This window comes from Acinonyx jubatus, chromosome B3, assembly GCF_027475565.1.
Source record: "Acinonyx jubatus isolate Ajub_Pintada_27869175 chromosome B3, VMU_Ajub_asm_v1.0, whole genome shotgun sequence".
Classification (NCBI taxonomy): Eukaryota; Metazoa; Chordata; class Mammalia; order Carnivora; family Felidae; genus Acinonyx; species Acinonyx jubatus.
Genome location: NC_069386.1, coordinates 25649241 through 25665853, shown reverse-complemented (window position 1 = coordinate 25665853; position 16613 = coordinate 25649241). Strand labels below are relative to the sequence as shown.

General features: G+C 37.4%; 1 protein-coding gene across 2 annotated transcripts in view; it reads right to left on the bottom strand.

The window, feature by feature from the left end:
- GABRA5 (gamma-aminobutyric acid type A receptor subunit alpha5) overlaps window positions 1–16613 on the bottom strand; it is an 81457-nt gene that overhangs the window by 42220 nt on the left and 22624 nt on the right. The window lies entirely within an intron of this gene.

The following is a 16613-nucleotide window of genomic DNA, read 5'->3' as shown; positions in this document are numbered from 1 at the left end:
ATGGAGTAAAACTTCAATTAACAGCCAGAGACTCATAGAATCAATAAAGAAATATGAACTATGCTGTCTGCAACAGCATAAATATGATAAATTGAAAATGAAAACATAAAAAAGACATTCTATTCAAACCATAATAAAAAGAGAACTTTAAGACCAAATTTGTTATAAAAGACAAAGAAAGACACTATACAATGATAAAAGGCTCAAACTATCAAGAATATATAGAAATTATACACATAGATGAACCTCACTTCAATACATCACTTTCAATAATGGTTAGGAAAACTGGACAGAGTATTGACCAGAAAACAGAAGACTGAAACAGAAGACACTATAAACCAATGAAACCAAACAGCCATATATAGAACACTCCATCCAACAACAGCAGAATATACTTTTTTTTTTTTTAAAGAGCACATGGAACGTGATTCAGGATAGACGATGTGTTCAGTCACAAAACAAGTTTCAATAAATTTAAACATATTGAAATCATACAAAGAATTTCTTGTGATCATAATGGATAAACCTAAAAATGAGTAACAGAAGGAAATATGAAAATTTCACCCCATGTGGAAGTTAAACAACACATTCCTAAATAACAAATGAAACTAAACTAAATCACAAGAGAAATAAGAACACATCTTTGAGATGAATGGAAATAAAAAACACAGCATACCAAAACTTATGACACGCAACAAAGGCAGTCCTCAAAATGAAATTTAGAGCTGTAAATGCTTAAATTAAAAAAGAAGAAAAATCTCATAGCAACAACCTAATTTCATATATTAAGTACTGGAAAAAGAAAAGCAAATTAAACCCAAAGCTAGTTGAAGGAAGAAAATATTAAAGACAGGATAAATTATATAAAGAACAGAAAACAACAGCCTACTGGGCTTACAAAGAGGTCTTAGAGCTTAGGGCATAGCACATGCTAAGTAGTGATGTGAAAGCTCTCAGGGACATCAACACCAGTGCCAGTCTTTCACACTAAAGATGCTGCTGTTTTCAATTCCTGAATCTCTTCTTTCAGATTTCTGAATGCTCTACATAATGAGTGGGAAATTTTAGCTGCTTTTAGAATGTTATTTAATATGTTTTAATAACCTAGTATCTTTTCAATGATGACACCACATCCTTCTTTTGGGGAGCTTATATAAAGTATAGTGTTGCAGCATGTGGGTGCAAAGACAGACACTTGATGTACTAAGTGATGCTAAGAAGACTGAGTTCAAGGGTGGCCACGTCAGAGTGGCAGCCTGCATCCTCTATGATGCAAGGGCTTGGGCTGTTTTCTGTTGGCCTTTATTTACTGAGCAAAGAGGATTGCCTTTTCTATACTCAGAGACTTGACAGTGATTTTCTACCTGCCAATCATTTCTCTCAATTTTAATCACTGTGGTTTTCCTCTCAATCTCTTCTTTATAATTCACATTTCAAAATGCTCTATTTTCTACGATGGCAAATTCCTTGTTTTATTGAGGTGTAGGAGACATATTAATATTTTATTAGGTCAGGTATATATATAATGATTCAACAATTCTACACACTATGAAATGCTCACCACGATGAATATAGTTACTATTTGTTACCATACAGCTATTACTATATTATTCATTACATTCCCTATGCTGTACTTTTCATCTCATGACTTATTTATTTTATAACAGGAAGTCCATACATCTTAATCTTCTTTGTCTATTTGACCCATCCCTGCACGCATCTCCCCCCTGCCCACCATCAGTTTGTTGTCTGTATTTATGAGCCTGTTTCTGTTTTTTTGTTCATTTTTTTATGAATGGATAAAGAGCACATGCTATATATGCATATACACACACATGTAATGTAATATTAGTTATTGTGCCATAAAATAAAAATTAAATCTTGCCATTTATAACAACATGGATGGACCTAGAGGGAATTGTGCTAAGTGAAATAAGTTAGAAAAAGACAAATACTATATGACCTCACATGTGGAATCTATAGAAACTCATTTTGTGACAGTCTATAATTCCTACAAAGCAGACAAATATTCTAGATTATCTGGAGTTTCTGTGAATCAAGAAAGGCTTCAGGTTTCTCTCACTATTCTTCAAATTACTAAGTTCAAGCCTACCAGTACCCAAGGATCATCAACTTATAAAAGGTGAATTATTTTAGAAAAGGTGATAAAACAAGCACTACAAAATTCCTCCATGGGTCAGCCATATCCTCAGTACACAGTGGATTCCCTAAAAGTGGCATTGATTGGTCTAAACCATGCTAGCTAGGTAAATGGTGGCCCCTGGAAGAGCCAGTGCAGTATGGTAGAGAAATAATAAAAAGCAGCAGTGATATACTAACCCAGCTGGTTAACAAAAAACTAGGGAATCAGTCACAATTTTAAAACTCTGGGATGAGTTTCAGAACTTGGCAGGATGTGCATGAGGGTATGGTATCCTGTGGGCCATTAATCAGGGCTTGACTGTGTTTAAAGCATATAGGTAGATAGACAGTAGTTGGACCCATAGAAGCAGATCAGTTTTCAGAGAAGAAAACCAAGAGTGACACTAGAAGACAAAACACTAGAGGAACCCTACTTTCTGTTAGCCCCAGGTACGTCTGTATGTCCACACAGCCAAGTCTCAGTTAAATTATGTACAGCATAGGGCAAAATATATACCTAACCTCCTCTAGAGACAGCACACAACACACCTTGAGTGGCTATGAATAACAGGTTTTAGCATCCTTCCTAGTGAGCAAGGAAAGGAATAGTTCTGGTGACCGGAGGTTACAGGAAAATACAAGCAGTGAAGAATAATGAATGTTTTAGTGCCCCAGTGTTCTGAAGGCCAAGAGATGAAGATGAAGGAAAACTGAGGGGAAACTGGATGTGACTGGGAAAAGATCCTTGCCAACCTTGGACCTGCTGTTATAAATAGGTGACAAAGAAAGTGCTAAAGCCCAAAGCTGTGAGTAAACGCGTGTTGTCCTGTGCATAATGCGGGCTGTACACAGAAGCACCTCCTGTGTGAGGCTCCAGCCCAGGCAGATATTGTGTCAGGAACCTTGCCTGCACCCATCTCATTGATGACTCTGACTCAAGGAGATTCTATAGTGACTGTTTTAATCTTCCCGATGGGAACCAGACTCTGAGAGATGATGTTGCCCGGTGAAGTGGCAGAGCCAGACTACTGCCAGCCTGTCTGATGAATAAAGTTTATGGACCAGACACATGGTTAGTCTCTTTCTCCTTAAGTAGCCCAAGTGTTCAGAAAGAATCGTAGTCATTACATGGAAACATGGATCCTTCCAGAAGGGTTTTATTTTGGTGTTTTTTTTTTTTTTTTTTTTTTTTTTCTGAAGTGAATGCTGTAGCTGCTGTACATGGTGGTCCCCATGCCATAGGTCCAAGCCTCCTGCACCCTGCTGTCTGGGGAAGGACTTTCTCACCTGGCGACTTTTTTTTTAGTCCTTTACTACCGTTTCATGAAGGATTTTTACATTTGACTTCTATTTTAGAAGTGTGTAATTTTACAAGTTATGTGAATAAAATCCCAAGATACGATGAAGAAGTTTTTTTTCCTTCTATAATATACAGACCTAGCATTATTATAAAAATGTTCAAAACTGACCTAGCCCTTATTTTTCACCTGGTGATTTTGACATGGCTTCTGACCTCATGACTTCCTCTCCTATTAAATGGGAATGGTGGTTCTTAGTCCTACACAGATATGTGAGGAGGAAAGGAGATATGTGGCCTATATGGGTGGTCAGGAAAGGGTCTGATCCTTTCCTTAAAATTTCCCACAGCCCAAAGTAAAAGTAACTAGCCCCAAATATAGGGATCCTTTGAATCAGCCCCTGTCCATCATTTAGGTCTTATTCCTGCTACAGCACACACTTCTAAACTAACTACTTGATTCTGATACGTTTACATTTGTATATTTGTCCCTATGTCTAGAACACCCTTACAACTCCATCCCTTACCTCAACTCCTCCTCCTCAAGACTCAGCTCAGATATCATTTCTGTGAACAGGTTGCCCCTCCCCAACCCACAAAGCCAGGCCCCTGCCCCTTGGTCACTGTGTATTCCCAAATATGCCAGCCTCCATCTCTGTGACATCCAGGTTCCATGGATGGTGTTCAATGCACAGCTTTTCAAGTAATTTTAAATTGATGAAGAGATAGAGCAAGTGGAGAGAAAATGATGGTTAAGTGAAGGGCTGAGCAAAGGGAGGGAGGCAGTCGGACTGTGGGTCAGCTCATGGGATAATTGCTTAGTTATTTAAATGGACACTCAGGATTAGTCCAAACAGATCCATCTTGCCTCTCCTCTCCCTGGTTAATAATATACTTTCAATAAGGAGATTAAAGTCTATCCTCTCACTCCCTCCCCTCGACACACACATGCCCACACATTGCTCCAACTCCAGTACTGACATCTTCATGAAGAATATTGTCACTAACTCAATTGTGCACCAAGAAAACAGAGTGGGGAGGGGGGAAGGAGTATGTCCTTCAGAAGCATTTGAAATTTTTGGTTATCTATGTAAACAAAGCATAGCGTATATGCTTGGGGCCTGACAGAACACAAGAGATGGAGGTAAACACCAGCCCAGTGGACACCACCCAGAGACAACCAGGAAAAGATCATGTCTGTCTGCCAACCCCTAAGCATGAGCTCTGGTACACTGACCACCTGCTGTCCAGAGCTTTGTCTCTGCTACTCCACATGCAGGGAAATGGTTTAGTAATTTACTGAGAATCAAACAAAAAACCTAGTTTGATTGCATTTTGTATGTGCTACATACCTTCACTTAGCAGTCTCAGAGACTACACAAGCTCAATTTATTTAAAACAAAATTCAACCTTTCTTTGACCTTCTCAAGAAACCGTGGTGCCCTTAAAGTGTCCCCATTCACTCATTCCTTCAAATCATTTTCTTGATTTAAGGAATATTTGAGGAATAGCACAACTTCTGAAAGACATATGGGAATCATTTTTGACATTTCTTATACATCACTCCATATCAATTCTATCAGCAAATCCTGTCAATCCGCACTCCAAAATGACTCTGTCCATTTTTTTTTCCTATGGCTTCAGCCTCTGGCAGAGTCTTCCTTATTTCCTGCCTAGATATGGAAAGCACCCCATAAAAGCTCCTTAATTCCACTTGGAAGCCTGATTTCTTTAAACTATATTTTTTCACAAGGCAGCAGATTCCTAAGCTTAAATCACAGTAGAGGTCCCCAATGCATTTTGTAGAATGCACCTCACTCCCCACATCAGCCTGTGCTTATTTCATTAAAAATACTGAGCTCTGAGCATCTACTCATACCCCTTTTCTTACCCAGCCAATGCTGCCTCATTTGCAAAATGACTTAAAGAAGCCATTCTGGCACTACTCCCAGCCTAAAGGGCCCCTCCGATTATTCTCCCATGTTCTTTTTCTTCTCTGTGTCTGAATGCTAACAGATAATAACATTTCCTAAGTTTATATTTAATAGTGTGTATTTATTGACCTTATTAATATTACATAAAGCATTGTGGAAAAAAATAGGTTCAACTGTAAACAAAAATAATTTCAATAACAAAAATTAGATTAGCAATGTTTAATATTTCCTTATTGGATGTCTATTAAAATACTTATAGTCTATTTGGTCATTCACACTTTTTCAATGCTTTTTTTTAAAAATCACTCTAGTTAAAACATTGTAGGGAAGTGACATCATCAAAATGGCAACTTAGGAGAGTCCGGTATCTCTCAGAGATCCCACAAAGATCAACAATTAGCTATCCACAAACAAAAACAGCTCTGTTAGAGACCTGGAGTCCACTTAAGAAACTTTAGCAACACAGTGGAAAAAACACCTGTGGATAACCACACAGAAAGGATAGGAAGACAGCTTTACTTTGTTGCATCATCCCACCCCCACTCCAGCTGGCATTATTCAGAGCCAAGAGGACACCCCCCAGGTAGAAGAGTATCCCTACCAGCGAAGGAAGAGCTAAGTGAATGACCAGCTTCCCTGGCCTTTTGAGGCACCACATAAAGTTCCCACTTCAGTTACACTCAACTGAGACTGGCAATGTTGACACATATGGAGGTGGTGAAGAATAAGGAATAAACATAGGGGCTGCCAGCAGTAGCCACACAGCAGGTGCAAGAGTGATTTACAGTAATCTGCTCTGCAGACAAACTAGTAGGTTTTACTACTGAAGAAACCAAAGGCTAACACAGCCAAAGTGGAAACCCTGCAGATTCTGCCAGCTTTTGCCCCTCAAGTATTCACATTCACCAGTGCCAGCTGGCTGAGTTCCTCCTCACTGTACCCCTGTCAGAGCCCAAGAACTGCAGCTAGCCCCTCCAGCTGTGAATAAGCATCTTCCAGCCTGATCCCTGTCACCAGTCTCTACCACCATGTACCTGTGATATAACCCAGCAACTACGGTAGTGCACACAGACATCCAAGGCCTCTGTGTTGCCAGTGAGGCCACAGTTGGGCCCAGGCCTTTCCTGACCCCCACCAGTACATGCAACCAGCCTCTGCCACTACACAGTTACCTGCAGCTGGCTCCTACAGCCAGTGTATGCACACCACTGGTTCTGGCACACTGGTTCCCCACAGCTAGTGGGGCTGAAAAAGACAATGACTACACGGATTCAATGGAGAGCTTCACAAGCAGACTTGACCAAGAAAAAGAGAGCATCATTGAGCTAGAATACAGATCAATTGAAATTATCCCATCAGAGAAGTTAAAAAAGAATGAAAATGAATGAAGAAAACCTATGGAATTTATAGGACACCATCAAGGAAAAAAAATATATCATCATCAGAAAAGAGAAGAGAGGGAGATGGGAGTAGAAAGCTTATTTAAAGAAATAAATAAGAATGTCCTAAACCTGGGAAGAGATTTGTATACCGAGGTCCATGAAGCTAGTAGGTCACCCAAAAATTTCAACCCAAAACAATCTTCTCCAAGACAAATTATGACCAAACTGTCTTATATCAAAGACACATAGAATTCTAAAAGCCTTAAGAGAAAAAAAAATTCTATCATACAAGGGAACCCCCACAAGGTTATCAGTGGATTTTTCAGCAAAGACCTTGCAGGCAAGGAGAGAATGAGATGATACACCTAAAGTACTAAAGCAAAAGAAAAAATGCCAACAAAGAATACTTTACCTGATAAAGTTGTCCTTCAGAAATGAAGGTGTCATAAAGACTTTCCCTAACAAACAAAAGCTGAGGGAGTTCATCACTGCTAGTCCTGTCTTATAATAAATGCTGAAGAGAGTTCTTCAAGCTGAAATTAAGGGACACTAATTAGTAACATGAAAACAAATGAAATATGTAACACACTGGTAAAGATAAGTATATAGACAAATTAAGAACACTCTGTAATACTCTTATATGGTGGTATGTTAACCATCAATACTAGTAAAAAGGGTAAAGGACAAAAAGTATTGGGGCACCTGGGTGGCTCAGTCAGTTAAGAGTTCTGCTCTTGATTTTGGCTCAGGTCATGATCTCATAATCTTCAAGCCCCACATCAGACTCTGCACTGACAGTGTGGAGCCTGGTTGGTATTCCACCTCTCTCTCTCTGCCACTCCCCTGCTCATGCTCCCTTTCTCAAAATAAAGAAATAAACTTAAAAAAAGGAAAAAAAAGTATTAAAAATAAATATAGTTACAATAATTCATTAATGATATACAATATAAAGAGATAAATTCTGACATTAAAAACAAGTGAGCAAGGTAGAGAATTTGTATATGATTGAGAATAAATTTTTATCAGCATAAAATAGATTGTGATATTCATAAGTTTTTAAAAAATTTTCTACACTTTATTTTTGAGAGAGAGAGAGAGACAGAGAACAAGTGGGGGAGCGGGGAGAGAGAGAAAGACAGAGAGAGAGACAGAATCCAAATCAGGCTCCATGCTCTGAGCTGTCGGCACAGAGCCCCATGTAGGGCTCAAACTCACAAACCGTGAGATCATGACCTGAGCCAAAGTCAGACGCTTAACCAACTGAGCCACCCAGGTGCCCCTATTCATATGATGTTTTATGGAAGCCTCATGTAAATATCATTTCACAAAGGAAGACAACAAGAGAGAGGAAAGGAACAAGGGAACTACCAAACAGCAAGGAAACAATTAATAGAATAGCATTAGTAAGTTCTTATCTGTCAATGTAAGTGGATTAAACTTTCCAATCAAAAGACATAGCGTGGCCAGATGGATAACAAAACTAGACCCAATTACATATAACCTACAAGAGATTCAATTTAGCCTTAAGGACATACATGGGCTCCAAGTTAATAGATAGAAAAAGATATTCCATGCAAATGAACATAAAAAGAGAGCAGCAGTAGCTACACTTATATAGGACAAAATAAATTTTAAGCCAAAAAAAGATAAAAATAGATAAAGAAGGTCATTATATAATTTTAAAGAGGTCAATTCATCAAGAAGATAACAATCAGAAATATATATGCACTCAACATGGAAAACCTACATGTAATACGAAATGTAAAACCTAAATTGAATACTAACAGATCTGAAAGGAGAAACACACAATACGATACCTCACTTTCAACAATGAATAGTTCATTGAGACAGAAAATCAACAAGGAAACATTGAACTTGAACCATACTTTAGACCAAATGGACCTGACAGACATAAATAACTATTTTCCAACAAATTGGATAATCTTAAGAGATAAATAAATTCTTAGAAACATACAACCTACCAACACTGAATCAGAAAGAAACAGAAAATCTAAACAGATGAATAATGAGTAAGGAGATTGGATCAGCAATCAAAAACTTCCAAAATAGAAAAGCCCAGGACCTTACAGTTTCAGTGGTAAAATCTTCTAATATTTAAAGAATTAACACCAAACCTTCTCAAACTTTTCCAAATAATGAAGAGGAGAGAAGACTCCAAAATTTATTTTACAAGACCAGCATTACCCTGATACCAACACTGGACAATGACACTATAAGAGAAGAAAACTGAAGATCAATTCCCCTGGTAAATACAGATGCAAAAATTCACAATAAAATACTAGCAACTTGAATTCAACATTATATTTAAATGACCACTGTATGGAACCACAGAAGACCTGAATAGCCAAAGCAAACTTGAAAAAATGAAAGCAAAGCTGGAGGCATCACAATTCCAGACTTTAAGTTATATTACAAACCTTTAGCAATCAAAATAGTGTGGTACTGGCACAAAAGTAGACACATAGATCAACAGAACAGTTATAAAATCCAGATAAACCCAAAAACATATGGTCAATTAATGTTCAAGAAAGAAGAAAAGAATATCTAATGGGAAAATGACTATCTCTTCAACAAATGGTGGTAAGAAAACTGTACAGCTACATGCAAAATAATGAAACCACTTTATTATATTATGCACACAAATAAATTCTAAGCGGATTAAAGACATAAATGTGGGACCTGAAACCATAAAAAGCCTAGAAGAGAATACAGGAAGTAACTTCTTTGACATTGGCCATAGCAAACTCTTTCTAGATATGTCTCCTGAAGCAAGGGAAACAAAACCAAAAATAAACTATTGGGATACATAAAAATAAAAAGCTTCTGCACAGTGAAGGAAATAATAAAACTAAAACAAAACCTACAGAATGGGAGAAGATATTCGCAAATGACATATCTGATTAAGGGTTAGTATCCAAAAGTCTATAAAGAACTTATAAAGATCAACATCCAAAAATGAATAACACAATTTAAAAATGGCAGAATACACGGATAGACATTTTTCCAAAGAAGACATACAGATGGCCAGCAGACACATGAGAAGATGCCCAAATCACTCATCATCAGGGAAATGCAAATCAAAACCACAATGAGAATCACCTCATACCTGTCAGCATGGCTAAAATCAACAACACAAGAAACAACAGGTGTTGGTGCGGATGTGGAGAAAGGGGAACCCTCTTGCACTCTTGGTGGAAATGCAAACTGGTGCAGCTACTGTAGAAAATAGTATGGAGGCTCCTCTAAAGTTAAAACTGAAACTCCCTATGATCCAACAATTGTACTACTGGGTATTTACTCAAAGAATACAAAAACACTAATTCAAAGGTATGCATGCACTCCAATATTTATAGCAGCAATCTACAATAGCCAAATTATGGAAGCAACCAAAGTCTCCATCAGCTGATGAACTGATAAAGAATATGTGGTACATATACAATGGAATACTACTCAGCCATCACAAAAGAATGAACATTTGCCATTGCAACGACACAGATGGAACTAGAGAGTATTATGCTAAGTGAAATAAGTCAGTCAGAGAAAGAAAAAAACCGTATGATTTCACTCATACGTGGAATTCAAGAAATAAAACAAATGAGCAAAGGGAAGAAAAGAGAGGGAGAGGCAAATCAAGAAACAGTCTCTTAGAGATAAAACTGGTGATTACCAGAATGGAGTTGAGTAGGAAGATAAGTTAAATAGGTGATGGGGATTAAAAAGTACACTCATTGTGATGAGCACTGGGTGATGTATGGAAGTGTTCAATCACTGTATTGTACACCTGAAACTAATATTGCACTGTATTTTAACTAACTAGAATTTAAGTAAAAACTAAAAATAAAGTACCATACACCATGATCAAGCAGGATTTATTCCTGGGATTCAAGGATGTTTCAATGTACACCAATCAATAAATATGAAACACCATATTAATAGAATCAAACATGAAAATGATATGATCATCTCAATAGATGCAGAAAAAGTATTTGACAAAATGCAACATCCTTTCATGATAAGAAACACCAAACAAATTGAGTATAAAAGGAACATAACTCAACACAAAGAGGCCATATGACAAGCCTATAGCTAACATTATACTCGATGATTAGTATGAAAGCTTTTCCTCTAAGATCAGGAAAAAGGCAATACTGCCCACTCTGACCTCTCCTATTCAATGTAACACTGGATGTACTGGCCAGAGAAATCAGTGAAGAAAAATAAATAAAAAGAATCTAAATTGGAACTAAAGAAGTAAAACTGTCTTTGTTTGCAGACCATATGATCTTATATTGAAATAATCCTAAAAACTCACAAACCAAGAAACTGTTAGAACTAACAAATTAAGTAAAGTTGCAGGGTACAACACCAACACATAAGAATTAGTTGTTTTTCTCTACACTAACAATGAAACATCTGGTAATGAAATAAAGAAAATAATTCTATTTACATTGGCATCCAAAAACAATAAAAGACTTAAGAATAAATTTAACCAAGGAGATGAGACGTCTGTATGCGGAAAACTACATGACTCTGATGAAAGAAACTCAATGAAGAAAATAGAAACACAAATCCTGTGTTCATGAATCAGAAGAATCAATATTGTTAAAATATCCATATTACCCAAAGCCATCTATAGATTCAATGCAACCCCTGTCAGAATTCTAATGACATTGTTCACAGTAGTAGAAATAACAATCCTAAACTTCATATGGAACCACAAAAGACCATAAATAGCCAAAGCAGTCTTAAGAAAGATGAACAGAGCTGGAGGCATCACACTTTCAGATTTCAACTATATTATGAAGCTGTAATAGTCAAAGCAGTATGGTATTGTCTTAAATACAAACACATGGACCTATAGAACAGTATCAAGAACCCAGAAATAAACTCTCATGTATACAACCAATCAATGCTTGACAAAGGAGGCAAATAAACTATCAGGAACAAACAGTCTCTTCAATAGTTTTGGGAAAACTGGACAACCACATGCAGAAGAATGAAATTGGAACCCTATGTTGTACCACTCACAAAAAATAACTTGAAATGGACTGAAGATTTAAATATAAGACCTGAAGCCACAAAACTCCTAGAAGAAAACATATGGAAAAGCTCCCCAAAAATCTTCTGCAAATCAAAATAAATAATCATCAGTATGAAAAGGCAACACTGGAATAGAGGAAAAAATTTGCAAATCACATATGTGATAAGGGATTAGTTTCCAAAATATATAAAGAACTCATATAATTCAATACCAAAAAAAAATCTAAATTTTAAAAATGTGCCGAGGCACTGAAAGGATGGTTTTCCAAACAAGACACAAATGGTTAACAGAAACATGAAAAGGTGCTCAATTATCGCTATCAATCAGGGAAATGTGAACCAAAATCATAATGAGATATAGCCTCACAGCTGTCAGAATGGCTATCACCAGAAAAACAAGAGATTAAAAGTGTTGACAAGGATGTGGAGAAAAGAGAACCCTTATACACCGTTAGTGGGAACACAAACTGGTATAGCCACTATGGAAACAGTATGAAGGTTCCTCAAAAAATTAAAAATAGAACTACCATATGATCCAATAATCTCATGTCTCAGTATACATCCTAAGGAAATAAAACTCAGATCTCAAAGAGGTATCTGCATTCCCATATTCAGTGCAACATTATTCACAGTAGCCAAGACATGGAAACAATCTAAGTGTCTTTCTATGGATAAGTGGATAAAGAAAATGTGGTATATATGTAAAATGAGAAACACGGAATACTGTGTTACATACTTCAAAGTTGCTAAGAAAGTAGATCTTAAATGTTCTCACCAAAAAAAAAAGGGGGGGTAATTATGTGATATGATGGAGGTGTTAGATTATGCTAAGTTAATAATCATTTTACAATATATAAGTGTACCAAATAAACATGTTCTACACATGGAAAATTAGATCTCAGAAAAGCTGGAAAATAAATATATAAGTAAAATACTGTAGCATAAATGTTTTAACTATCCTCAAACTATTTTAAAATGTTATTGAAGTCTGAGGATTCCTGGCATCCTCGGACCGTCATCTTTTCTTCATCCCTATTGGCTTACATGCTGTATGTGCAACTATGATCAGGGACAGTGGACAAAGATGAGCACTAAAATAATGTTTCTGCTTCTCTGAAACCAGGCTTATTTGCAATGGAACTTTCCATGATGACCTAAATGTCCTACATCTATTCTGGCCAATACTGAAGCCACTCCACATCCAGCCATTGGCCTCTTGACATAGGCAAGTATGACTAAGGAACTGAATTTTAAATTTTATTTAGTTTAACATGCACTATGTGTCTATTGGCTACTATGTTGGACACCACAGATTATTGAAAACAAAACAAAACAAAACACAAAAAAACTGATTACCCCAGGCCACTTGGGAAATAATTTTCAGCACGGATGACTCTGCCACTTTTTCCTTCTCTATAAGCATCAGGCAAATTCCTAATTATTTTCAAGGTAAATACAGAAATCCTCACTGCGTTGGCCATATTACCGAGGCAATGACCCCCTTGAATTTAACACTACCGAAGGTACTTGACTAATATTTATGGACCATCTCAAATTCAAAGCATGGAGAGAGTATGCATGGGATGAAATAATCAATTTCAGAATACTAAAGGACCGTAATCTTAGTTGACAATAGGAGGGCCGGTTATTTACTTTTCTCCAGGTGAAGGGAGGGAAGGACTTTTTCAGCATCCCCTTGATAATAAGTCAGCACTCTGGTGACCCAGTGATTTGGTGGTAGATGCAAGCTAACTACAAGCTAGGGAAAGAGTGGGTCTAAGGATGGAGTTTTTGGCTCTGAGCAACCTCAGGTCTATTGCAGATGTGCCAGCTGCATTTCCACGGGAACACATTCCAGAAATGCAACAGTCTATTTTCCTTAAAAGTGTTTCCGTAAAACCAGTGCTTTACTCTAATCTGATAAAGTAACAGGGTACTGAGGAACTCTATCCTAAATTGGCATGGCACCATCTGCTGGACATTATTTTCACACATGTTGGCCAAAAGGAGTGCATAGAAGCAACATAACTTCTTAAATATTATATTGAAATAGATATAGGAAGGTGGATTTGGCATTTGAGCTCTAGTGATAGTGTAATTCCTCAGCTATCAACAGGTAAAATGATGGTATTAAATTCTTAGGGTGCTATGAGTTTGTTTCTGAAGCACCCAGCACATAATAAAGGCCACATATGTTTTTGAAAAGTAATTAACAGCCCAGCATAGGTAGTTCTTTCTTTTCAGACATTACTGAAGCCTGAACCTTATCTTTGTGAGGCTGGGTGCCTGGAGCCAAGACCCTATCCAGCAGCTGCCTGGGGCTTTCTACCCAGAGCCTCCCAACCACCACCTCCAAAGAGTGGTCACTAGAAATTCCTGGAAATCTTATAAAGATGTGGCTCTTAGCTTGCAGGTGGCTCATTTCCAAGAAGGTCCCTGCATAGATAAGAAAGCCAAGAGCGGCACCAGAAGCCTAGGTTCTCTCTCACTAGGAGAGAATGTCTGACATCCTTTGTGAGGTCAGAACCTCAGAAGACAAAAATGTGCTAGAGGTGGCCCATTTGCAAAGGATGAAGTGGTCCTTCATGAAATGTGTGCCTCAGTCCAAAAGTCCAGACTGACTAGATTGAATTGACCCAGAATAATTCCAGTCATGTTTTCAAACCAAACATGCAAGAAATATGTATTAATATGTCCTCACTTGTGTCCCACAAGTACACATTGTTAGCCAAACATCAACTTGAATCTTTACAAACTGGCAGAAACCTAAGCACTGAGCATGTTTATGAAAGAGAAATTCTGTAGGTCTCTTTTCTCAGTCCCTCAAAGTAAGTTCTGAGAAGTGAGATAGCCAGACTGAGAGAAGGCAGTCCCATGCATTCCATTATCACTGTTCAAGGGCCAGCCCAGGTGCCAGTTGCAGGGACCAAGATCACTCTGGGTGCTATAAATCACAGAGTATCTGCAAGGTGAGTCAGGGTGACAACAGGCTGATGAAGAACAGGAGGCTTCAGGAAGAAGTTTTGGAGAAGTCTCAGGTTTCTATGACTGAAGATACTGAGCGAGGATATGGGTGTGTGCTTGGTGGGTGACGGAGATCAGAGAGGTGGTGTGCAGGACAGCTTGCACATCCCCAAATTTAGAAACAAAGATCATTCTCAGCCAAGTCAGTGCAGGAGCTGTTCTATGAGAGTAATTTCTCAAAGGGAAAGAAGAAACTCGATGTGACTAGAAACCTCAGGATGAGTCAACTTTTATACACTGGTTGCTAATTACTTCTCCTGTAGCAAAAAGGGGCAGTACTCCATTTTCATCCTTGCATATAAGATGTCAGGGAGGAAGTGATAGAAATGATAGAGATGATCTCTGCTCCCACTGCTGGTGAAAAGGAAATTGCTGCAGATTTTCTAGAGAACAACTTGAAAGTGGGTATCAAAAGCCTTATCTTTTGGCCAATTCTTGGAATTTATCACAAAGATACAATTATAAGCTTGCATGGCAGTGTTGTTTATTACATGGAAAAAAATGGAAATGACAGGAATTTTTGTTATACACCATATAATGACAGGATATTCACATGATGGAATGTGATGGACCATGAGGTTTCAGAATGATGTTTAGTGACAGGGCAGGGGAGAAGTTTCCACTATATTTCAAATTATAAAAGCTGCTTACAAAATAGTTTTCAGAGAATGAGAACACTCAAAAACTATAGCAAAGTGTGTAATGATGCACACAGATGTACAGAGGTGTAATGTGTGCTTATACACATAAACACATGTACATGATACACACCAAACCTTTAACATTGATTCTCTTTGGCCTGAGAGTTATCAGAACTAATTTCCATATCTGGCGATATTCTGTTTCACATATTTTTAATTAATATTTGATCTTTGTTATTAAAATAAGTGTTAACTTAAAAATTGCAAGATTTAGCCAATACATTTGTCGGTATCATGAAAGACATTTTAGATAGACACTGGTGTGTGCACGTGTGTATGTATAAAAATGGATATATAGATGCTTCTATGTGTATGTAGGCACACATACACATTATCAGTGCCCTGTTAAGAACTTCTAATTATAAATGCATAATTTCCTTTAAATATATTTTCCACAAGTCAAACACATACAACATACATATAACTTCCTTCAAGTTACTTGTACTATCACTTAACGGATGCTGCCAATCACTATGCAAAAATGTGATTATGCTGCCTCCCAGTGGCCATTCCAGGAATAAGTGTATATATTACCAGTTATCCAACTTTCTCAGACCCTAGAGCTACACAATTTAGGAAGAAAGAAAATAAAAAACAACAATAAAAATCACTCTAAGAGATATTGGATTCATGAGTACTAAATGATACAGTTAGGACTTGAGCTTAAGTCAGCCTTACCCTAAGGTGCATGCTCTTTTCACTACATCATAGTTCCTTAATTCAAAGCAGTGCTTTCTACTGATGAAAATGTAAATGGAGTGTTAGCATTCATAAAGATATGCCGTTCTATTAAGAGAAGTGCTTTAAATCACATGTAATAAAGATGGTTATGAGATCTGTTTGTGCAGGAAACTTTGAGGAGAGTTTGTTATTTTAAGGAATGGATGATAGATCTTCCATGATGCATGTAAAGAAGTATTTTAAAACAATGGTAATAACTAAATTTAAAAGTTCTGTACTCATTTGTTAGGAAAAGATCAGTGTGGGGTGTTTTTTTACTGTTTATTTATTTTTGAGAGAGAGAGAGACAGTGCATGAGCCAGGGAGGAGCAGAGAGAGATGGAAACAGAAT